Source organism: Sus scrofa, chromosome 2, assembly GCF_000003025.6.
Source record: "Sus scrofa isolate TJ Tabasco breed Duroc chromosome 2, Sscrofa11.1, whole genome shotgun sequence".
Lineage (NCBI taxonomy): Eukaryota > Metazoa > Chordata > Mammalia > Artiodactyla > Suidae > Sus > Sus scrofa.
This window is the reverse complement of record NC_010444.4, coordinates 91,937,826-91,962,910: the sequence shown is the minus strand read 5'-3', so window position 1 is coordinate 91,962,910 and position 25,085 is coordinate 91,937,826. Positions and strand designations below refer to the sequence as shown.

At 37.5% G+C, this 25,085-nt stretch overlaps 1 long non-coding RNA gene across 1 annotated transcript in view; it reads right to left on the bottom strand.

Moving 5' to 3' along the window:
• The window catches only part of LOC102165705, a 219,896-nt gene that overhangs the window by 159,450 nt on the left and 35,361 nt on the right, over nucleotides 1-25,085 (bottom strand). Inside the window, exon 3 of the long non-coding RNA XR_002341804.1 lies at nucleotides 9,869-10,103. This is a non-coding gene — a long non-coding RNA (uncharacterized LOC102165705). The remainder of the gene's footprint in view (nucleotides 1-9,868; nucleotides 10,104-25,085) is intronic.

Below are 25,085 nucleotides of genomic sequence, written 5' to 3'. Positions count from 1 at the left end.
TAACAAAGCAGTTGCTATCAGATGAACCCTCCCACAGAACACAAAATTTTAGACAAATTATAAAAAAAACTCATCAAAAGCAGTGGAAAGGGACAAAAACAGGCAGAAACTGAAGAAGGGTACTGCTCTGAGAGATATCCATATTTAGATGGATTTTCCCCAAAAGGAAATTCTTAGCAGCAGCATTACAGCCATCTAGAACCAAGCAGACACCTATCGTCTTAGGATGAGGTGTTTCAAGACAGCGTTCAATTCAAGTTATACTGCTTTATGTAAATATTAAGAAAATTGAAAGTATTTTTATTAATTACAAACATTCACTATGCAGAAAGATGATCTTTTTATTTTGGACATGTCTTTCCTTGTGGACAGTTGAAACATTTAAGAAGAATATTGAACATAATATTTAATTTGTAAATGTGGCTCAATATATTTGAAGGTGTTTATTAGTTAACTAAGTTTGAAATGGTACCAGAATAATGGTTAAAAGTTGTTAAACTTAAAAATTATAATGGTATCTTTCGTAAGCTAAAAATACATACTCTTAAGGAAATGCTAAGTTTTTTAACTTGGGATTTTAATAAATTGAATTCCAGTTATTGGAACTAAAAAATAACCTCTGAGTAGTTCATCTATGAAAGAAAAAAAAAAAGAAAAAGAATCCTCAAAGATACTAAGGATCTTACACAGTCAGAGACAAGAGCGTGACTAATACTGAGGGTGCCAGATGGGAGGTCAAAGTTCAAGCAAGTGGCCAAGACAGGGGATCTGAAGAAGCCAAGGAGCCAGAGGGAAGAATGCAGGAAGAGACCAAAGATAGCAAAAACAGGAAGCATCTTTGTCACCCTTTGTTTTAGCCAGGAAATATTTATATATATTAGATATAGATACTTTAAAAAATATATATAGGGCAGTTGCCAGCCCATTCTTCCTTTTCATGAGGGCAGAACATATGACATTGCAATTCTAGCTGTAGGGGAAAGTTAGCCACTACAAGGGAAAAAAGCACTTGAGTAAGCTGATGAAGCTGTGCAGATCCATCACTATTCATTCTTAGAAATCAGCTCTTTCTGTTCCACAGCAAATTGTTAAACAGACTTTGGACAATGAAATGTACTGCAAAGTGATAAAGTGAATGATACCAACAGGGAGATCTATGCAAGCTATTAGATGATTCCTTCCTTGAAACCAAGACTCCCAGAACCAATTTAATTGCACGCTTGCAAACCACATCATCCCTGGTGAGAACTACTTTGCCTTCACCATGTCATTCCTGACTTCACTTTTTATCCTTAATGCGCCCACTCGTAGCAATATACACAAGAACCTATCATAGTTATGTCCACATTTGTTTGAAAATCCACCTTAAATTATTTTGGGAAGAGTGGAATTTATATTTAAAGTAAAATAATACAAATAATTTGACAACAGTCCTGCCTTAAATTATTTCCATCTCAATCTTGAACTACATTTTATTTATATTACTTTTTTCTCTAGAGGATATTAGAATTTTCTCACCGTGATGGAAACTCATTGAAGACAAATTTTCCCAGGTAGGATCAACCCTGCTTAGCTTCTGAGATCAGATGAGATTGGATGCGTTCAGGCTGATATGGCCATAGACGGAAGACAAATTTTGATTTACTCTTTCTGATTACCTCGTACCAATGCTAGATGTTCAAAAATGTTGTTCAAGTAATGATGTTTCTGTATATGCAGCTGCATGTGTCGTCAAGCAGGCAGACATACAGTCACTGGGGTGGTTGAGGCTTCAACACATGAATAGGGGGTGGGACACAATTCAGTCCCTAACAACATATAATCCAGATGTTTAACCTATTGCACCACGGGGTGACATTTTTGACCAATGCCACCACAAAAATGCCTCCCTGCTAATTAGCCCACTTGGCTTTAGCTGCATTACTCATTAGAACAATTTAATGTCATTCTGAAAAATTAAATTCCTCATTTCCTACAAAAACAGCATTTTCAGGGAGAACTGAGTTACTGCAATCATATTTGCCATCGCCTACCAAAAGTGCTTCTGAAGGGAGTGAGGTGGTCAGAGGTGGGAATTACAGCCTGTAAATAGTTCTTTAACAGTTAAATCAGTTCTGTAACAATTAAAACAGAACTTTCTTGGGAAGATTTCTCAAGATATACCCGTCTTTCTCACTAACCTCTTCAACTCTGAAAAGTTGTGTGTAGATATCTGTAGGTAGTATTCAAAGAGCTTTCCAGATTTCTCTCACACATTAACTCTCCTTTCAGAAAATCACACAGTAAATATTTCCCTGACAGACCCAGAGTACATCATCCTTCACTTTTCAGTGACTATTAAGCACAGAGTTTTTTTAGCAATTGAATGAGCTACCCTCTTTATTCTCCAAGTCTAAGAAAACAGCTATTTTGCAAAAGAGAATTTTTTTTCAAAAACAATTGATATCTGACACACTGATGCCATTTAGTTGCGGGGGTTTTTTTTTGTTGGTTTTTTTTTTTTTTTTTTTTTTTTGGTTTCGTTTTTTGTTTTGGGTTTTTGCTTGTTTGTTTGGCCACCCTTGTGGCATGCACAAATTCCCAAGTCAGGAATTAAACCCACACCATAGCAGAGACAATGCCAGATCCTTAACCCACTGCACCACCAGGGAACTCCTGATGCCATTTAGTTTTATAAATACTTCTAAAAAATAGCTTGAACTTACTTCATCTAGTAATTGTAGTTAGTTTTCGACTACTTTTATAAGGTCTCCCTGTTCTTTTCAAAGGACATTAAGGATGTGCAATTCTAGAAAAACAATTTAAGTGAAAAATGTACTAGCCATGTTAACATAATGATACATAATGATACAAAAAGTCATAATGATACAAAAAGAACAGCACAAGGGGAAAAAAATACATGGACATATAAATGTTGGCTGGGACTTCGACAGGAAACTATGTACTGTGGAATACAGTAAGTGAAAAAGTTAACTTTGAAAAGTAGATGTAAATAAACTATATATAAAATCAGTAGAGCTGGCTAGTTTGGGTTCATAAAAACTGGTATTAAAATTTTAGGAACTATGCTAGCAGGTTGTTAAATCATTGGTAGCTTGAAACTGATGAATATGGAAGTATATATACCCTCCAAATCAGCCAATTCTCTAACTCAGGACTTTTTCCCCCAAAGAGCTAGTCCTTCAACATTTACCAGCATACTACCCAAATATTCAGGGCAATTTACCTATCCACATTTATCACTAAAATTATAAGCAGCCTACTCTGTAAACATCAGACTTTTTTTGCCATTCCTGCTCATCTATCTATCCTCAGGTCATTCATAAAAAACTTTGTAATTTTTTTTTTTTTAAGGAGGAAAAGCTTAAATGAGAAGCATATTGGCTGGGTAGGAGAACTATCATTTCAAAGTAGCAACATACTTTAGGTAGCCCTCCCATGAAGGTATTTGCATACCATGAAATTTCTCCATTTTAAAGTTTACTCCTGCAGCTTCTCTACATAAACAGACAACATTTGCCTCTGTATAAACTACAATATTTGCCTACATATTTGCAATATTTACCTGAAATATTTGCCTACATATTTGCCTGTTAGTATTGTGTACAGTACATAGTACATATACAATTGTTATTACTACTACATATTATTAGTATATATTGTTACATATTATTCGTATACCTATATGCTGTTATTAATTCAGTATATAGGACATAGTGATTGATCTACTCAATGATTCTTAAGTGGCAACACCTATAAAATACTCAGGGTCATTAAAAACAAATTCTCTAGTTTTACTCTGAGACATCAATGCTGTCACACCAGGTTAGCATCTGGGAATCAGGCATTTTGCTGCACCCCAGGAAACCGTGCCCCCAGTGGTCCTCAGCCCCACACCTATGAAGCATTGCAATAAGGTTGTGGACAGGGTGATATCAGAGTATTGCAGAGTTGTGGCCACCCAGCCCAAGATTACCTCAAACCTGCCTACTCCAAGGGGCATTATCTGTTCAATCTCTCTAGGTCACACTCACATCTCAATATTCACATCCTCCTGGAGCCTTGATCCAATGAACTCATCTTCCCATTTGTCCAGATAATTCTATCCCAGCACTTCTCCCCTCCAAAATCTCTATTTTACTTGCCAATCGATTGCTGCTGAACAACTACTGCTAGTTTTCTTGGCTACAAATCAGACTTTTGTGTGCAATTTCTAGGTAAAAGCAGGACTTTGCTGAGTTGGGACTTCCAGAAGATCACACAACTTCTGTTCAAAGTCATGCTTCCCAGTTTGCGATCTTTTCCTAGGAGCATCTCAGAGATACTAAATTAGAAATGTAAAGGCTTTTGAATACACTTAGGGGCCTCCTGATGTCCCTGCAAAGGAGTAGAAAAGGAATTTAAACAATTTACCATCATCCTTATTACCTATGGCTGTAATATTTACCCAATGACTTCAATGATACTAACTGACCAAGGTCATCTTTTTGCTTATTGGGGTTCTGATATTGTACTGGACACTGTTTGGTACCAGTGCCAGACCTAGTTCTCAGAAACTTTGTTTACGCAAGTGAAAGAGTCATAAAACTAGTGGCAAGTGGCTGTATGTACTGATCATAGCCTAGGTATTCCATAAAAGTTCTTTGGAGAGTGATTTGCAGCATATACACATATAGTAATACATATTTCTAAATTTTAACCTGCTTTTTCCCTCCATATACACCTTTTCTGAACTTAGTGAGCTCTTCCTTTCCCCACCCCCAAAGGGACCTCTTCCATCTGCCTGCACAGGGGCAGGTAGACCAGAATCACCTACTGCAGAAAGATAGAGCCTGAGAACAAGGTAAGACAGAGAGATTCAACTCAGAGGCTTTTGACTGAGAAAGTTTTCCACTGGCAGAGTCTATGGAAGCAACTAGTTGGGAGGAAGGAATAAAAAGAAAGGGAGGCACCTGTAAAAATGCAAAGATAATGGAGAAATCTCAAGCCCCCAGGAGCTCACTCTTCTGGAAATTAACTGAGTGTTCAGTTGTTCCCTTTTGAGAGCCACTCCCTGAGTAGTCAGCCAGTTGTCCACATTTCTTTTGGTTCGTTTTGACTTTGATCTGGACCACAGAGAGATAGCCCAGAGTGCAGACCAACATCCCTGTCTGTTTATTAATCAGCTAGCTGTCGACAACCCATAGACAGAAAGCTCAGGATGCTTGGAAGCTTTCAGAAGAGAGGATAAGGGACTGTTAGATGTTTAGAAAACTTCTGAGTTAAAGATGATATGCAGAGAAAGCCTTGCTCTCTAACCAACAGTATAAGGCTAAAATATAACACCTTTGTAAAATTGCAGACAAGTGGCCCTTCTGAGTGAACAAATATAAAAAGGTACTACTGTGGACAGAGCAATGGCAGAAAGGTGCCTCCTCTAGGCAGATGAATTATAAAATGGCATAAGAGCAAAGTCAGAGCAACCTAGGTTGAACCTCCATGCACAGCCTGCCCAATGCAGTTGGCATACTGGCTAAGGCGGGACTAGATCACCAAGTTGAAGTTGCTCCTGTCCACCCGATTGCCCTCTGTGTGGCTAGCTTTTAACTTTGAACACTCAGCTCAGGTATTATCTTCCTTACCTTACCAAACAGAGTCAATACTCTTACCCCACATACCTGAAATGCCTCTGTCTGAATACTAATTTAAAGCTATCATATTGAGATGACCTCTTTGTGTGCCTATTTTTTCCTCTGAACTGTAAATTCCAAGACCAAAAATCACAAAGCATTCATCTTGGGGCCTCTTGTACCTAACAGAGTGCCCGCTACATAGTAGGATCTCAATAAGTGTTTAACTGTCTATCGCTTGCAAATCTGTGGCTTATTTACAATAGCATTTGCTTCTTCTAGTAAGAAGAACAAAGCCAATGATGTGGAGACTTTAGTAACATACAGACACTCCACTCAACAGATGCAGTGAAGAGCCTTTTTTAATTAGGCGAGTATAAATGGTTGCATTTTGAATTATCAGTGTACACTGCCTCTCCTTTAACCTAAGTACACATTGAGACAGATGCTTAAAAATAATCTCCTCCAACCTTAACCCATTTTGTGAAGTCATATGTTTCAGTCTATTATTTAGAAATATTATGAAAGGTCTAACAAACTAGCTAAGAATGATTCTTTTAATCTCTTTGTTTGCCATTTATGGGCAAAGCCTCTGGCAATTTTTTTCTTAAGTACACAAAATGTCATCACTACACCAGGTGCAATTGTACTGCAATTTCGGGAACAATAATATGCATGTGAAAATTTTAGATTCATAATTTAGAATACAACAGTCAGTAAATGAAATATTTGCAAGAGTCATTATCGTGTATTTTTCCAAAAAGGTATGTGTTAGGAATTCTTAATGATAGTACACTTGGAAACCTCAGGATCTGCTAAAGTCTGTAAAGCCGGGGATATGTGGAACCCAGGACTGTTCTGACATTTATATAGTGTTTTCAGTTTTTGTAAGTAGTCATTTATGTCAAAAGGTAATAAAGCATAAAAGCAGTGCTATGGGGGCAGTGATTTCATAAAACTGCCTCAACAGTGAAATTAGTAATATACTGCACTGTTTGATAGCATATCTTTTACAGATGTTATCTAAATGCAACTTTCAAAACCCTGGGGAAAAAGACATTACATTTTAATTTTACGGGTGAACTACAGTAGGTTTTTCATGAATTAATTGAAATTCCTGTATGTCTGGTCAACATGATAGCCAATGACTACACAGACTTCTATTTTTAAACTTACCTTTGTTTTATCTTCGTAAAATAAACAAGTAAAATAGCTATGAAAATGATCAGAATACTGCTTATATAACAAAAGTGGAAATCATCATACATATCTTGTAATTTCACATAGGTTTCATTTCTTATGTACAGCCATACAACAGAATTCTTATGAATGTATAGAACAAATGCTAAAAAATATATTTACCATCTGAAAAAGATGTAGACATTCTGTTGCTCAGTTTAAAAGGTCAGCTTAGGAGTTCCTGTCATGGCTCAGTGGAAATGAATCTGACTAGCATCCATGAGGACGAAGGTTCAATCCCTGGCCTCATTCAGTGGGTTAAGGATCTGGCTTTGCCATGAGCTGTGCTGTAAGTGGCATACACAGCTCAGATCTGGCATTGCTGTGACTGTGGTATAGGCCAGCAGCTACAGCAACAATTTGACCCCTAGCCTGGGAACTTGCATATGCAATGAGTGTGGCCCTAAAAAGACCCAAAACAAGGCCAGTTTAGAAAATTATATATGCTTATAAAGATTAATAAACAGAAATTTATGTTAAAGTCAAGAGGCTAGAAGGGGGAACTCTCATGCCCTATTATGATAGCAGAAGCCAACAGGAAGACTTCTTCTTGCAATAGCAAAGGCTCAGCCAATGAGAGACTGTCATAACTTGGCCAATAAAAAGCCACTATACCTCGAACTCTCAATTTTGCGAAGGGACATTTTGTCTGCTACAAACCTCCCAAATTCCTTTTCCCCTTTAAAAGACTTCTTCTCTCCTTGTTGCCCAAGGACTTACACATGGCTCACCATGGTTGCAGACCCCAAACTACAATTCTTTTTTTTTTTAATCTTGAATAAACCCATTGCTGGGAAAATAACTGGCAGTCCATTTGTGTTAGGTCAAGACTATAAACCTAAAAAATGTAAAAAAAAAATAGTAGTATGTCTGACAAAAAAGGGCAAAGTCGTTTGATAGGAAGTGGGAAAATATGTGTACATTAATTTCCTAACCTTTTACAACAGGTATTCAGTAAATTCCATCTCAAGTGAACATTTTCTCAATGGCATTTTTTTAAAGATGCCTTATTTTTATTTTAGAAGCTGTGGGCAAAATTATTCAGGAATAAACTGCATAAAAACTTCTTTTATTAACCCTTCTCTGAAATATTATTTCCTTTTATACTCAGACATTTTTAAATTTTGAGAGTTTCCTTTTGATGTTCGTAATTCAACCCAAGGTCATACCATAGCAATTTGCTGGTATACACACCTTGCTAAAGCTTTGGTCATGAAGCAATTAAACACATCAAAAGATACAATAGTTGAGTAAGTTAATTGCCATAGCATGCAGAAATGGACTAAACTTCCAACTGGGCATGAAAGAAAAGTTAAGGAGGATGCAAGATTTGCGATCCTGTGAAAGGTATATAGTACAGAGTCAGAGAAAAGTCCAAAGGCTGTTTATATAAGGAGTAGGGAAGCCAGAAACAGCTCTGCTAGCAATAGCCAAATGCTTCTGCCTTTCACTCAAGTAAGAAATGTCTTGATTCATTGGTTCTGCTCTGGTTTGGGCTGGAGCGGAAAAGAACAGCCTGCAGAATACCAGTGCAAGAGCAGAGATAAAGGGAAAGCCAGAGCCAGGAAATAAAGAGATAAATACATAAGAACAAATCCCTACATCATCTGCACCCCAAGGAAAAGTGAGTGAAACAGCTTGGCTGAAGCTCAGCTTCAATGCCAAAGTGTAGGGAGGACTATAAATGGAAAGGTAAATTGGGATTAGAATAAGGAAGGCACTGAAGATAAGCAGTGAAGTAGATTTTAAAAGCATGAATAATCACTTCTGGTTTTTAAACTAGACTTTAGAAAGAATTCAATACTGTAAAATGAAGTAGAAGTCCAAAAGAGAAAGTGAAAAACAACCTCCCATCAATACCCTATTACATTGCAGGCACGGTGATCAGTAATGTCTCATTCAGTATCTATAATAACTTGATGAGGCATATATCATCATTTTTTATTTTACAGATAAGGAAATTAGGGCTCAGATAGTGATGCTCTCTCTTTCACCCCAATTTCACTAAATTAAGCCTTCTCTCTTTTTCTACTGGTCATTCTACCAACAAAGGCTTATAGATTCTGTTGCTCTTTTCAAAGAACCAACACTGATTGTATTCATTCTGTTTTTTTATTCTCAATTTCATTTATTTTCATTCACTATTATTTCCATCCTTCTCTTTTGTTTGGGTTTAGTTTATAGTTTTTTGTAGCTTCTTAAGTTGGAAGATTAGATTATTGATCTGAGATTTTTCTCTTATCATATAGGAGTATACAGCATTGATTTCCCTCAAAGCACTATTTTGGCTGCTTCACATACATTGTAGCATGTTTTTAGTTTTCATTCATCTTTAATGATATTTCACTTGTAATTTCATTTTTGACCCAATGATTATTTACAACTGTTTTGTTGAATCCTCACATACTTGTGAATTTTCTGAATTCCGTTCTTTTGTCCATTTCCAATGTAATTCTATTGTGATCTATTCTATCATTATACCAAAACCAAACAAGATAACAAAAGAAAACTCAAGGCCAGTGTTCCTTATGAATCACAAAAACCCTCAGTATAAAACTAGCAAAGTGAATCCAACAACATATAAAAAGGATTATACACCATGACCAATTGAGAACTATCCCAGGAATGAAATAAGTAACCTTAACATCAAAAAATCAATTAGAGTAATACAACATATCAATAAATGACAAAAACACATGATCACCTCTATCAATGCAAAAAATAAGTTCACAAAATCCAACAACTTTTCATGATTTAGAAAAAAAAAAAAAAACTCAACAAACTAAGAAGAGAACTTGAGAACTTCTTCAACCTGAGAAAAGGCTTCTATAAAAAATCCCAAAGCTAACATCATAATTAATGGGGAAAATCAAAATAAACTTTTGTCCCCCTAAGTACAGGAACAAGACAAAGATTCTACTCTTTCCACTTATACTCAACATTGTACTAGAAGTTCTAGTCAGGGGAATTAGGCAGAAAAAAAAAAATGGAAAGGAAAAAGTAAAACTATTTTTACTCACAGGTGACTTGAACTTGTCTTTAAAAAATAGTGCCAAGATCATTCTCACTGTTAGCACCATGCAGTTCCTTGCCTTTGTAGGACTGATGTTACGATTGCTTGCTGACCCTCAGCCAGGGGCTTGTTTCACCTCATAGAGGCCTTCCTCATTCCTTGCCATGTGGTCTCCTCCATTTTCAAACCAGCGATAACACATTCAATATTTCCCATGCTTTGAATCACTCAACTTCCTTCTGCTGGGAAAAAAAAAAAAGATTTTAAAGGATACTTGAGATTAGGTCAAGTCCACTAAGACAATGTCCTTATTAGAAAGTTAACCAATGTGGTACTTGAATTACATCTGCAAAATCCCTTCATAGTAATACCTAGATTAGTGTTTGTTTGAATAACTGGACGAAGGTACATGTACACTAAGGGTCAGGAATGGGGAGTCAGGGGGCGTCTTGGAATTCTACCTGGTACAATGTCCTTGCAACAAACTGGCTAAAATGTTACGGCATTAGCAACTGTGAGTTTAAGAAAGGTATCAAAAGAGAACAGAGAAAATGAATGCCAAACTGAATGGTTGATATGCAAACATAGAATCTATCATTGCTATTGAGTTTATTGTTAAGTACAGCATGAGGGAAATGTGGCTAGAACACGGTGTTAAATGCAAAGTAACAAATGAACCCATTCAGAGGAGCAGAGACCAAAACTTTTATGTCCCACAGAAGACATTATCTTTGTTCTTTGAGCTATGGGCAACAGGGAGTAAAACATACTAAATTTTCTTGTGTATAGATTAATCTGATAACAGTGAGGAGAACTCTGGAGCTTGACTGCCTGGGTTTACATCTTGCTTCCATCAGCTCTGTGATCAAGTGAACCTCTCTATGCCTCAATGATCTTATCTGTTAAAAGCAGATAATAAGAATACCTGCTTTAGGGGCTTAGCTTCGGAATTAAATGAATTAGTGTGAGTAAAGCACTTGGAAGAGAGATTGGCATGTCCTAACTGCATCTTCACGGTTTGTTATCATCCTTATTTAAAAGGTAAGAATGAAGAGCATTTTTAAAAGCTACTAAAATAATACACAGTGACTCACGTCAGTAACAACTAAGGAATTTAGGTAAAAATGAGAAATACTAGGGCAGCTCTCTTGTGGCTCAGCAGATTAAGGATTCAGAGTTGTCACTGGAGCAGCTCAGGTCACTGCTGTGGCACAGGTTTGATCCTGGTCCGGGAATGTCTACATGCCATGGGTAGAGCAAAAAAAAAAAAAAAAAAAAAAAAAAAATAGAAAATAACATAAAAGGAATACTAGGAAATAAATCAGACTGGATATGGATATGGGTGAATATGCAAGAATAGCTGCAAGCAATTCCTAGGCTTCTTGCTGTAGGTGAATGGGGGATGGTGACTCCCTAAGCCAAGGTAGGAAATAAAGAGGAGTATATTTGTGACAGGGCTGGTTTAAGTGGAGATACTCACTTAGGACATACAATCAGACCTAAGTATGGAAATTAGAGTCTATACTCTGGAGATGCAGATTTAGGAATGATTGACACATTGATGGTAGTGAAACAAGATCATTTAAGAAAAGCATGTAAAAAGAAAAGAGCAACATATACACACTACTGTATATAGAATAGATGGTCAATAGGTACCTGCTGCATAGCACAGGGAACTCTACTCAGTATTCTGTGATAATCTACAGGGGACAAGAATCTAAAATAGAATGGATATGTGTATATGTAGGCATATCTGAGTAACTTTGTTGGACAGCAGAAATTATCACATTGTAAATCAACTACAAAAAAAAAAAAGAAAAGAAAAAAAGAAAAAAGAAACAAACAAAAGAGTGACAGACCAAGGACTGAAGCTTGGAAACAATAGAGGGATGGCATTAGAGGAAAAAGCTGCAAAACGCAGAGGCAGAGTTAAAGTTCCCATTGTGACTCAGCAGCAACAAAACCTACAAGTATCCATGCGGATTTGATCCCTAGCCTCACTCAGTTGGGGATCCGGTGTTGCTGTGAACTGCAGTGTAGGTCACAGATGCGCTCAGATCTGGCATTGCTGTGGCTGCGGCCTAAGCCAGCAGCTATAGCTCTGATTTGACCCCTAGCCTGAAAATCTCCATGTGCCTCAGGTGTAGCCCTTAAAAAAAAAAAAAAAAAAAAAAAAAAAAGCAGCAGCGGTTAGAAATTTGTGATAACAAGAAGAGAGTATCATCATAAAGGCAACAGGAATAAGTAATCTGAAAAACGTGTAATATGGGTGACAGTATTAAAGTAGCATCTGAGGACCAAATAGTATCTGTTGGCTTTAAGGCAGACACTATAGATGCCTTAGGACAAGAGTATAGTGGATAAGGCAGCAGCCAGACTTACAGGTGGTCAAGCTGTAAAAGTGAAGCTGCTGTCAGAAGATTCTCAAGTAAAATTGTGAAACAGTGACAGAGTTTAGACCAAAAAAGGAAAAAAAAAAAGTCAGTTGTAAAATGCCAGAGGGAAGTTCAAAAGGTTGAGTATTTAATTAGTCTGCCCAGCATGACTTGTTTGTCAAGTCAATTATCTAGCCTGTAGTATTTTCAATTCCCCATGATTCCAGTTCAGAGCATTTCTCTGTTTACTGAGATATGAGTTAGCATTAACTTCATGTGAAACATAAACCACTCATGATTCAAATCTTCTAGGGAGAAAATTGGTTCAGTAAAATATCGCTTTTGTCAGAGATCAAAGGTTTCCTTTTCCCCATACTTGTGACAAGGAGGCAGTTACTTCCTCATTCAATTTGGAGCCTCGGGGAGTTTTGTTTTTCTGTCATTACCCCCATTTGGCTAGAAAGATGTCCAAACTGGAATCTCCAAATACATCAAGAATTTCAGGGTCATCTTCAACTTGGAGGTCACTCTAGCCTGACCAGGCTAGGCAGTCTGTCCCCTGAGGAGTAACAGCTGACATTTGCTGAGCACTTTGTGAACACAGGTTCTGCTCTTTTCACGCTCATTTAACCCTCATATAACCCAGCAGTCAGAAGCCATGATTATCTTCATCTTAGAGTAGACGACATTTCAATTTACAAAGATTAGATAACCTGCCTGAGGGACAACTGTTAGGGAAGGGGGCGCCCAGGTTTGAATGTAAATAGTTACAACTTATAAAAGGGTGGTGGGTTCATCCTGTGGCTTCTCCTCTCCTTGTCCACCATTCATTTATTCAGTGGAGAAAAACCGGGGTTAAGAAAACAGTGGCAAAATGACTCATCATCCTAATGATTCAAGAGCCTGACTACTTATTATGGGAATAAGTCATGAATTACTTTCCTTCCTTCTTTCCTGAGTTTGCCGTCCACCCACTGCAGAACACAGTTATCAACTTTACTAAAAAGAAAGCAAAAAAAAAAAAAAAGCAGAAAATAGAAAAGGTAAAATGTCCAACAAGAAAGTCGATGAATGGGAAAAACTCCATTCAGTCTACCTGGGTAGGGAAAACCCCATCCTTCCCTATGTTTCTCTTTTACTCTCACACTACTGACACATCCACACAGAATACTTCACTGCCAGTCACCAAATGTCTGGAGGTTCCCCTACCACCACAACACACACACTCACATACACACAACATATAGTATCCAATTCAGTTATGGTTGTGGAAAGGGAAGGTTTTCCCCCACATTACCAAACAATGCCCAGGACACTAGCAGGGAGTCCTGAAATTTACTCACTTCTGACACTATCTTCCTGAAAAGAGCATTAGATTGCACAGGTTAAGGGTTCAGTCCTACAAGACTGCCCCTCTCCTCCCACATCAGACAAGTAGTTATCTGTCCTTGTGACTCACGGCCTTCAGACTAGATTTATCTGTGACCCTGTCATTGTTCTTCAAACTATAGTCCCAAGTCTAGATTGTTACCTGCATTTTTGACTGACTGTCAATCAGAGGTTCCCTGACACCCTCTCCTTGGGTTCAATTAATTTTCTAGAGCAGCTTAAAGAACTCAGAGAAACATTCTACTTACTCGATAACTGGTTTCTTCTAAAAGGATCTAACTCAGTGAAGAGACCCACAGAGCAAGGTATGGTAGAAGAGAAACACAGAGCTTCTATGCCCTCTCAGTACTATGCCACTCTCCCCAAACCCTACCTGTTGACCAACCAGAAAGCTCTCCAAGTTCTCTCCTTTGGGGATTTTATGGAGGCTTCATTACAAAGACATGAGGGATTAAATCACTGGCCATTGGCAACTAATTCAACCTCTAGCCCCTCTCCCCTTCCAGGAGGTCAGGGGATGGGACTCAAAGTACAACCTCTAATTACCTGGTAGGCTTCATGACCACCAGCCCCCCATCCCTGGCTGTGGTCCAGGTTGCCTCATTAACATAACAAAAGATATCTCTGTCTCTCTTATCACTTGGGAAATTCCAAGGATTTTAGGAGCTCTGGGCTGGAAATAAGGACCAATACCAAAGATTTATTGGTTATAAATGACAGTATCACAGAAAAGTAGAGCAAGTAAAATCTCCCACCTCTCCTTTGTTTCCTGGCTTAGGTGAATGGGCAAAAGGCAATTCCTTAAGCAAGGAAATCTCTTCTGAAAAGCTCTCCTTGCCTTGATGCACTTTGTGTTGCTAAGCAACCCCTCTCCCTCCCCTCATACATAGCCTATCCATTGCTGCACTTCACCATTCTGTCCCTGTCATAACTACCCGGGTCATAACTCAAAGAGATAAATAATATTTTGAAGGTCCACATTTCAAAGGTTCTTCCATGCTTCAGGACCTTTTCTTTTTTCCCTTAAATTTTGCACAAATAGTTTTATAGCTGATATTGTTTAAATTCTTACCCTCCTTAGAGGAGTAGCTTCTAATCCTTACCTGAGCTTAACAGATCTTTCCAGAGATTTTTTTTTTTCTCTTCAGTTTTTGAGGTGGAAAATTTCTGCCTATTCAACTGCATGATAGCACATCATATGTCAGTTTACTCACCAAAAGTTTGAGACTTTTCACATATTAACTCCTCATTTCAAGTCCTAACCCAGAAAGGAGGTAGGATGCCATTTTGTTTTGACAACCACCAGAATAAATAAGTTTAAAATGGGCTTCCCGGAGACCCTTTCACAACAGAACAGCTCCAGCAATGAGGATTTCAAATACTGTGGCCACCAGGTGGGAGCTATTTTTGAACAAACCTCCCTCTTACTGTCCCTCAAATTATACCACTGACATTGCCTCCCACTCTGTTTATAACTAGGAACATCCCAGCTCAAAGGAATTTAATACCATTTTTTATTAATAGATCTGGAAGAAGACTTGTCAAGAGGGATATATAAATTAGGGTAGGGAAACATTTCTCTCTCAAGTGTTTATGTCATTCAAAGATTCAATTAAAGATATCCTGGGCATGAAATCTAATTTTAGGTAAGACATTTTTGTACTTTTCTATTTTTCACTTTTAAAATACTTGTCAAATATTTGTCAATAACTTACCACATGTTAGCACTGAAGATAAAGCAGTGAACAAAATGGACTGAGTTTCGTCCCTAGGTTGCTTCAACTCTACCAAGGAAGACAGATATCAAGGAAGTCATAAAAATATGATGTAAAGGGTTTTAGGATGCTAAGGGGGTATATGACCTAGGAGCTAAAGCTGTAAATCTTTTTTTGTTCAATGGCCACACCAATAGTATATGGAAGTTTCCAGGCCAGGGATTGACTCCAAGGCACACTTGCAGCAACATCAGATCCTTTAAGCCACTGCCCTGGGCCAAGGATTGAACTCTTGCCTCTGCAGGGACCAGAACCAATTTAGTCTGATTCTTAACCCACTGTGCCACAGCTGGCTGTCATTCTTAAGAGGAAAAATCTGGATATCATTCACTTCCAAATTTATTTTCCATAATTTATTATTCCTCATAGAAAAAAAAAAAAAAACCTTAAGAAAATAACGGAAGCAAAAGAGAGCTTAATTCTGACCCTTTCCTGCTTCTCATTCTTAAGTAATTGTACTCAATTTCTAAAAATGCTTAGATCTCAGTAGGCAGCAATTTTATATATTGCAATGATAGCAACTTAATCCAATTAAAGTATTTTATAGAGACTGAAATTCTAAAAGTGCACAGCAGAAATCTTTCACTATTTGGGCAGGTGGAGTAGGTGGTTTGTTCCAAAATCTGTTCCTCAAATGCAAAAAAAACACTTTTATCAATGTGTTGGTAAACACTTTTTAGTGAGAGAGAATCATAACATGTCTCTGAGAAAAACCAACAGAAATTTATCTATAAAGACAATTAGGATTCCAAAATTACTGCACAATAGTGGAGTTACCATCAAGGCTCAGCAGGTCATAGTGTCCATGAAGAAGCTGGTTTGATCCCTGGCCTCGCTCAGTGGGTTAAGGATCCACTGTTGCCAAAAGCTGCAGCAAAGTTTGCAGATACAGCTTGGATCCAGTGCTGCTGTGGCTGTAGCATAGACTGCAGCTGCAGCTCCAATTCAACCCCTAGTCTGGGAACTTCCATATGCCACAGGTGCAGCTCTAAAAAGGAAAAAAAAAATGCAAACTTACTGCCCAATTGTAATATTTTTCAAGCACTGAAGATTCGCAGAAGTTCCCTGGTGGCCTAGCAGTTAAGGATCCAGCATTGTCACTGCTGTGGCTTGAGTTCCATCCCTGGTCTAGAACTTTCACAAACCACAAGCAAGGGAAAAAAAAAAAAAAGATTCAGAAGTATAAAACTTTCCTCAACAGAACAGGTGTTCTTTTGGACAGGAAGACACAGAGACCTTTATGGAGAATCATGTCACCAATATATAAAGTCCAAGCCCAACTAAGTTTGTGGCCTCAAGTTCCAATCACAGAATAAAACTGTATATATATACACACACACACATACACACACACAAATACACTCTACATATAGCATAATATTGCTCTATAAATATGATTTCCATTGTTTGCATGACTGAATAATGCAAATAGCCTAAACAATTGTTGATGAATATCTCGATATAAGAACATAAAATAGATGGTTTAAAGCATTAAGAATAAATTACTGTTATTTTATTTTATTGATCAATTAATTATGGTTAGTCTATGGTTTGGAGTAAAATCTACTTCATTTGGAATGAAGACAACAAACCTTAACTAAAACAGTCACCCCATCAAAACAATAAACTTGGATTGCATCAAATTATTCCCTTCCTAGAGGTCAAGTGAAGAAAAGAATGGAAATTAAAGTCATGGGTCTATAATTTTTCTTATTCTTTGATAATATCAGCATACAGAAAGATTACAGGAATTAAAAATGAAGTACTTCATTATTTAAGAGTCTTTTTTTCTCTAAACTCAAAGAGAAAAAGATCTTTTGACAGTCAAAACTGAATGATCGGTGAGACAAAATGTGCTTCGAGTTTCATTATTTTAAAAAAATGGTGGTACGAAGAATTCATTTTCAAAGTTAGCTTTTAAAAGGGCAATCACAAATGACATATATTAAATATAACATTTGAAATGAAAATAAAGGCACAAACCTTAATTTTACTTTAAATTATGTAGTTGATTAAAGTATAATTCATGATTTTTAATAGCAAAATCACAAAATAGAAATAATACCATTAACTGAGATTGAAAGAAAGTTAATTGTGGAATGTCAGTAGTAGTGAGGCAGCCTCTGTGACAGGCTACTAGGCAGAAATGAAGCTTTACTCTTATCAAAGAGCCAGGAATACACCCTGATGTACTGAATCATTTCACCTCAAAACTTCTATTATCCCCTTCTATATCAAACTAGACAGTATTAGCACATATTTTAAAATAAATAACATGTATTTAAAGCTTGCTGATTTTTGTTTAAGTGGCTTCTAAGGAGATAAATTTCATTCAGTATAGGATCTCTCAGAAGCTCACTGTTAGCTCCTTAAATTATCTAGAAGCATTAAAAATGAAGTATCAGTCAGTGGTTGCCAGGGGTTAGGTGGAAGGAGGAATAGGTAAGTGCAACACAGAGGATTGTGAAGAAAGTGAAAATATTCTACATGATACTAAAATGGCAGGCACACATCATTATATATTTGTTCAAATCCATAGCACGTACAACACAAGAAGCCTAATGTAAGCTATGGACTTTGGGTGATAAGCATGTGTCAGCGTGAGTTCATCATTTGTAACAATTACGCCACTTTAGTGGGGGGTATGGACAATGGGGGAGGCAATGTATATGGGGAGGCAGGGAGTATCAGGAAATCTCTATGCCTTCCTTTCAATTTTGCTGTGAACTTAAAACTGCTCTAAAAAAATTGTCTTTTTAAAAGAAAGAGAATCTCAAGAAAGCAATGCGCACTGTTTGTTTGCTTGATCCTTTTCATAAATAGTCCAGTTGAGGGAAGGGGCTTCTGAACTCTCTGCACACAGTTCTAATAGTAGTGTTCATATAAGAAGTAATGCTCAAATAACACAAAGCCTTTTATCCACAAGAAAATCCACAAAGTGATCATACCATAATACAAAATTATCAAGTATATTTTTTGCTCTACAAATATTTGTCCATTATTTTATAAGGCTAGATATACATAAATGGAGCAGAGTGACTCTCTATGAAATGGAAGTACAAAATTCCATTCAGCAGAGATGTTTTGTATAAGAAATTTTCATGCATAGTAACTTAATCATCAAAAAATACGTATTTTAGAAGTTTTCAGAGTCTGATGAACGACTGTATTCACTCAAATTGATCCAAGATAGTTTCTACAGCCTCCAAACAATTTAATTAATTCCAAGAGTAAAGAATGCCACTCTCAGGCCAAGTATAGTAAAAGCAGTGTCGATTTTAGTGTACAGGTCACAAAATCAAATATACATCTCGGGTTTTTAGAGCTCGGCTCTCCAGGAAGCCTTATCAAAATTACTTTTGATGATGAAGTGCCAAAGCTCAGAGCTACTGACAGAAGAAAGTAGTATGATGGGCATGTAGAGGTGGACCCTAACATGGGAGAGCTGAATTAAGGAAGGCACCAGGATAATACTACAAAAAGAGGAGGGATCAAACAAGAAATAACTGTTCCAAATAAAGAGGTGACGGGTGCGAGAAACATTTCAGACTTCCCTCCAGAGCCAGACTCCTGATATGGTAATTTCCAACTAAGAAGAACGATCAAGCATTTGTGTGGCAAGGCATTAAGATGCTGAAGAGAGTAAGGAAGAGGGAAGAACCAACGGCTATATAAAAATAAATCAAGTCAGGTTTTAAATCAAAATATATGACTATTTTTTTATAGACAATATACTGGAAAAGTTCTATTAGAACTCACTTTCCAGTTTCCCCCTGCTAACCTGATTTCCCTATGGTGCTGATGTGACTCAATTCAACAAACTTTTTTCCACCTCTACAGGTGCAAGGCACTGTCCTTGGGGTGAGGTGGGAGGCAATCCTGGAAGATTTAAGAATGAATTAGACATGAACAAGCAATGTGCTCTTCGTATAATAAAAGAGATAGATATATACCCAACTAATGAGTTGAACTATGCAAAAGTTCCATAAGAAATATAAGGTAATAAATCAAGGAATAATTAATCTTTAGCTATGTTCTAGAAGAAGAACATTAATTACAACTGCACCCTAAGTCCTATTCTGATTTATAAAAATGGGTGGCTGTGACATTTCACAGTCTTATAGCAAATAACAAGGGTGACTTTGGGAACAATTCCTTAGTCTCAGCAGACTCAGTTTACTAATCCAGAAAGTAAAGGATTGGATTAAATCATTTTAGCTTGCCTTTTATTCTAAAAACTTTCTATTTTTACTTAAGTGCTATTAGAGGGGGGGAAGGAGAGTTTAGCATAGCAAACATGAATAGGGAAAAAAATTCCTAGAGATGACCAGATTCTAAAGTTATTGGCATTCCTCTTCTCATGTACAAGCTAAGATAGGGTCAATTGAACTTTGCATGTTTTCAGAATTTTTTATGTTCTCAAATCACTGGCCTTTAAGCTCCAACGAGATCCACCTCCAGGCATTTGCACCGGTAAGTGAACATTCTAGTTGACATCAGGGAAGGCTTACTGAAGAATGGTGACACATTCAGCAACAAGGCTGGTGGCAATTAGACCCAAGATGGAGAAATACTTTCTTTTTTTTTCCTTTCTTTGTTTACCCATAAGAGTCTTCCTTTCGATTTAACCTTTCATGCCTTAATTTAGCTGTAAGTTGGAAAACCTAGATTTTGGTAAAGGAAGAAGGGCAGATTTCCTATTTACAGTAGCATCAATTGGCTGAGTTAGCCTGAGAAAGGAAATACAAGATAAATGCATGTGAAGCTATTTCCACATGCACTGTTCAAAGGCCACTTCCAAAATACTTTTACTTCCTCAGTGCTTAAAATAAACTACGAGAGAGCTTTCTAATGACCTTAGTGAAAAAGGAAAAAAAAAAAAAAAAGACACTCATATGATGGAGGCAGATATATGCAGATATAGATGGGTACATCGGCTGCTTTAAGTATTACCTAGTACTTGCCTAAAACTTGGATGTAAATAAAGAATTAATTCTGGATTTCTGGTGATATTAAGAAAAAAAAATAGATGTGACCTATTAAGTTTAGCATAGACTGGTGTATAAAATTTCAAAAACATCCCGATGTTTATTCCAAAACACTTAAGTCAAAATTTACTAAGAGGCATGCTATTCTGAGTATTTAAGTTAACATTCTTCTCCACTCTTGGTAGAACTGCCTCTAAGCTTGACACTTAACTTTGAGATACTTCTTCATGGGCTTCTGATACAATATATTCTGTCTTTCTCTCCATCTTTCTGACAAAGCCGGACTATTGTCCTTCACTTCCCAATAATCCCAATACTTTACTCTCTCCTGAGCAGTCTTGCCCTATGTCAACCTTGATGCATTAGCTAATTCACCCATTTTACCCTAAGAAGAACTATCTATAAATCACTCTAGCCCAATTAGACTTGACATCTCTTTCTCTCAAGGTTATAAGAAGCAGGAAGAAAATACAGTAAGGACTACATTTATTGATAGTTATAATTGGTCTAACTTTAAAGTAACTATAAATACAAGCAAAAAAAATCAATATTCAAGTGGCTGCTATCATAATTCTAAGATGGTAACTCTATCACTAAGCTCAACCTAGTTTCCTAAAAGAGTAAAAATATTTTACCTCTGTTGATTATCATTTATATAATCATTCATTAGCTGAGCATGGAAGAAAAATATGTATTATGTTTCCTTTAATTCCGTGAGATCAATAACAATGATACAAATTATTAATCAACCTCTGATGATTTACTATTTATGCCACTGGCTAGTTCATAATAGTCTGAACTAGCTTTTTCAATAACTAGTTTTCCTCATTTGTTCTTATTTTCTCTCCTGAAAGTAAAAGATACCGTCATCTTTAACATCAGCAATAAACATTTTTGATAAGTTACTATCAACATGCTATGTGCTAGAAGCTGAAGATGTAAAGATATAGTAACTTTCATAGAGTTTAAAGTACACTTGATTAAAAAAGAAAAGTAAATACATGAAAATGTAAATAAAACAGAAGGCAAAATAAACTGGCCAATGAGTGCCCTTAAGAGGAATATGGGAAGTTCCTGTTGTGGCTCAGCAGGTTAAGGACCTGACACTGTCTCTGTGAGTATGCGGATTTGATCCCTCACCTTGCTCAGTGGGGAAAGGATCTGGCATTGCCTCAAGCTGTGGTGTAGGGAGCTGCAAATGAAGCACGCATGCGGGTTTGCCAAGGCTGTGGCATAGGCCTCAGCGGCAACTCCAAGTCAACCCCTAGCCCTGGGAATTTCCACCTGCAATTTGAAGGTGCAGCCAGTTTTTTTTGTTGTTGTTTTTTTTTTTGTTTGTTTGTTTTTTGTTTTAAAGTAACATGGGATTGTGAAGCGCAAAGAAGTCTCTAAACACATGGAGCATCAAAGACAGCATAACAAAGGAGAGACAACTCAATCTGGACCCTACTAGAAAATGAGTAGAACCTAGTTAATAACCAAATAAACATCAATGTATTGAAGAAAAACTAAAGAGTTTGGGCATTTTGGAAAAAAGAAACACAATGTGGGAACAATAGATTACAGGAAAGGTGCTGTGAAACCAAAACCAATCCAACAGACCAGGGGAAGAACATGCAGGCACTTAACTTCTCAGGAGTCAAGGATATTTATCACTTGCTATGATATTCATGTGGCCTCACTAGCTTTTGGAACAGCTTCGCTCTTAACATTTGAACAATTTATTGCCTAATTATTTCACTTGCCCTTTGGAGGAGTCTCTCTGCAGGACACTTTGAGAGTGAGAGTACAAAAAGTGGGCCCTTGGAAAGGCATTCCCCCCATTGCATTAAAAGCAAAATAACCTTTTATCAAATGCTTTGTGACCATTTAGAATATTGAATTTGTATTTTAATCATGGAGTTCAACAGGATTATAGCCAGTGGGAAGGACTTAATTACAAATGATGTCTTTCTCATGGTTATACCCACAATCCCAAGGGATGCTTTAATGAAGTTGTGAGCCCTCAGACAGGGAAGGTCAAATGGCTTTCCTCCCTACCCCCATCCTGGTAGTGCACACAGCTGCACCTTTTCCCTAGCAGATGTTCAACCAGGTATGATACTAGCCTGAGGCAAAAATTCCAGGAAATATAAACTCACAGGGAAGTTCTCTGAAATTTGGTAGATAATAGAGCAGCCTCTTCAGAGTTTGAAAAGGAGATGAATTTAGGTAATCTCCATTTGAATATAAATGTATATTTCATTAGAAGTGTAATATGCCAGAAGGAATACCACTCTGCTTGCAAATGTATTACATATTAAAGATTCATGATATTTTATATGGATATTTTTTTAAATGTTGAAAACGTTCCTGCTGTGTTTATACTATGCACATATTTAAGTTGGTATTAGGTTAAGCCCAATGAAATTGCCTTTTTTGGCAAGTCAAAAATGGTTGAATATTCCATTTTGTCCAGTTCAGCTTGGTTACTCAAATTGCCTACAATTAACCAAAGAATGCAGTTACATTTTATAACACCATTCTGGCCAATTTTTCATTCTTAAAAAAATACTTTTGCATTATGCTAAAGGTCTTTTCAATATCCATTAGCTCTAAATTGGTATTTGCTTTTCCAGAATCTTGATTTTCCACTTTAATTTCTGGGCTCTCTGTCTCTAGCACTTAGCCAGGTAATTTGAGGTAAAACCTTACACGCATTTTAAGCACATAAGTTATTTAAAAATTAATACTGAAGAAAATGTTCATTTTTTTTTCTTGAAACTTAAGAAAGCTGGTTTCCCTGCTTTCTCCAGAACCCGGACAAAATACCTCATTATTCCAGCAAAGATCTGTTTTCTGAAACAGAGCAGGACCCTGTGGGCCCCTCCTGGGTACAAATCCTTTCTGTGTTCCCAGTTTCTTCTTTGAAGTAAATAGGCTTCACTCAGCCTCCTAGACCTTCTCTGAGTTCCGAAGGGCAGATTCTAACCAGGGAAGTAAGGGAATGCAGAAACAAAGGAGGCTCAGTCAAGACAGTCAAAAGGCAAGAGTGTAGCAATGGGGTAGCATCTCCCCCCACCCCCTCAACAATATCTTTGAGTTCTTCTTCCTGTCCCCACCCAGGTGGAGGACGGTAATTTCAGGCTGAGCGCAAAGTTACTGGAAGCGCTGCCCTCTACCTTACTACCAACCAATCACACATCCTACAGCCCCCACCCCAACTTTTGCCTATAAAATCTCCCCGCAAACCATTGGGGAGTTTGAGGTTTTTTAACCAAGAGCTACCCATTTTCCTGGCCTGCAATAAACTTTCTCTGCTCCAAACTCCTAATACTTATTTGGCTTCACTGTGCATCAGGCACATGAACTTGCATTCAGTAAGTAACACTGCCACATGAATCATTACTGTTAACAATTGAAGGAATCTTCATACACAGAATACCCTTTTGATATGGTTTTCCTTAAAAAGATTGGATCTTCTAATATTTTTCTACAATTTACACCTTTGTATAATTATTTAGTCATAAAAACAGATTCATATTTGCTTAGTTACCTGATTTTTTTTTTAGGGCCACACCCATGGCATATGGAACTTTCCAGGCTAGGGGTCGAATCAAACTACAGCTGCCAGCCTACACCACAGCCACAGCAACGCCAGATATGAGCCAGTTCTGTGACCTACACCACAGCTCATGGCATCGCGGGATCCTTAACCCACTGAGCAAGGCCAGGGATCAAACCGGCATCCTCATAGATACTGGTCAGGTTCTTAACCGGCTAAACCCCAAGGGGAATCCCCGATTTGATTTTTTAACCAAAATTTATTGTAATGACTTTGCCCTGATGCATAATTATAATGATTGATCAAAGTAATGTATTCCTCTATAATGTTGAAAGTACATTAATTAATCAAAAAGATCTTTTTTTAAAGACTTTAAAGCTAATTCCAACGTAAATTTAAGATAATCATACACCGTATGAAGCTCCAAAATGAGTAGAAATGTGTATAATATCAATAAATATATCAATACCAATAAAATTAAACACACACTGTCAACAGGCTAAGGATTTGTGATTTTAAAAAACTGCTAGAGCTCTCAACAAAAATTAGTATTGGGCTGCACCCCACAGGCCTGCAAACCTTTCTTTGAATAGCCTCAAGACCTAAGAGGTTGGAGTCCGCATCACAGACAACAAGGGTTTAATGCACGGGGGTGGGGGGGGGATCTTACATGTTGGAAGCAAGGTCATGGAGCAACACCCCAGCCTGAGCAGCAGACGGTTGGCAGGACATGGCAGCCATCTTCACTCCTGGAGGAAGGGGCCATTACCAGTTATAGAGGGAATTGAAGTCTGGTTGGCTCATCAGTTACCAGGGAAACCATCCAACGATCACACCCCTCACCACCTCAGATAAGCTATCCAGGTGGAGGTGTTCTGATGTAAAGATTAGAACAATGACCAGCTGGGTCTAGAGGCAAGCGTGTAGGAAAGTCAGTTAAGTGAGTGGGTATAGGTGAAGCAGGCACTGGTCAGGCAGGGGAGGTACAGAGAGCAAGAAAACAGACATCTTGAGTGGCCTGACCAAGCAACTTGCAACTAGACAACTGGAAAGGGGAAGTAGGAAATAAGAGTAAGGGAGGACTGACAAGATAACCCTGGAAGCCTGTTTCAATTGGTAGGCTTTATACCTGAAATTAAAAATATATATACAT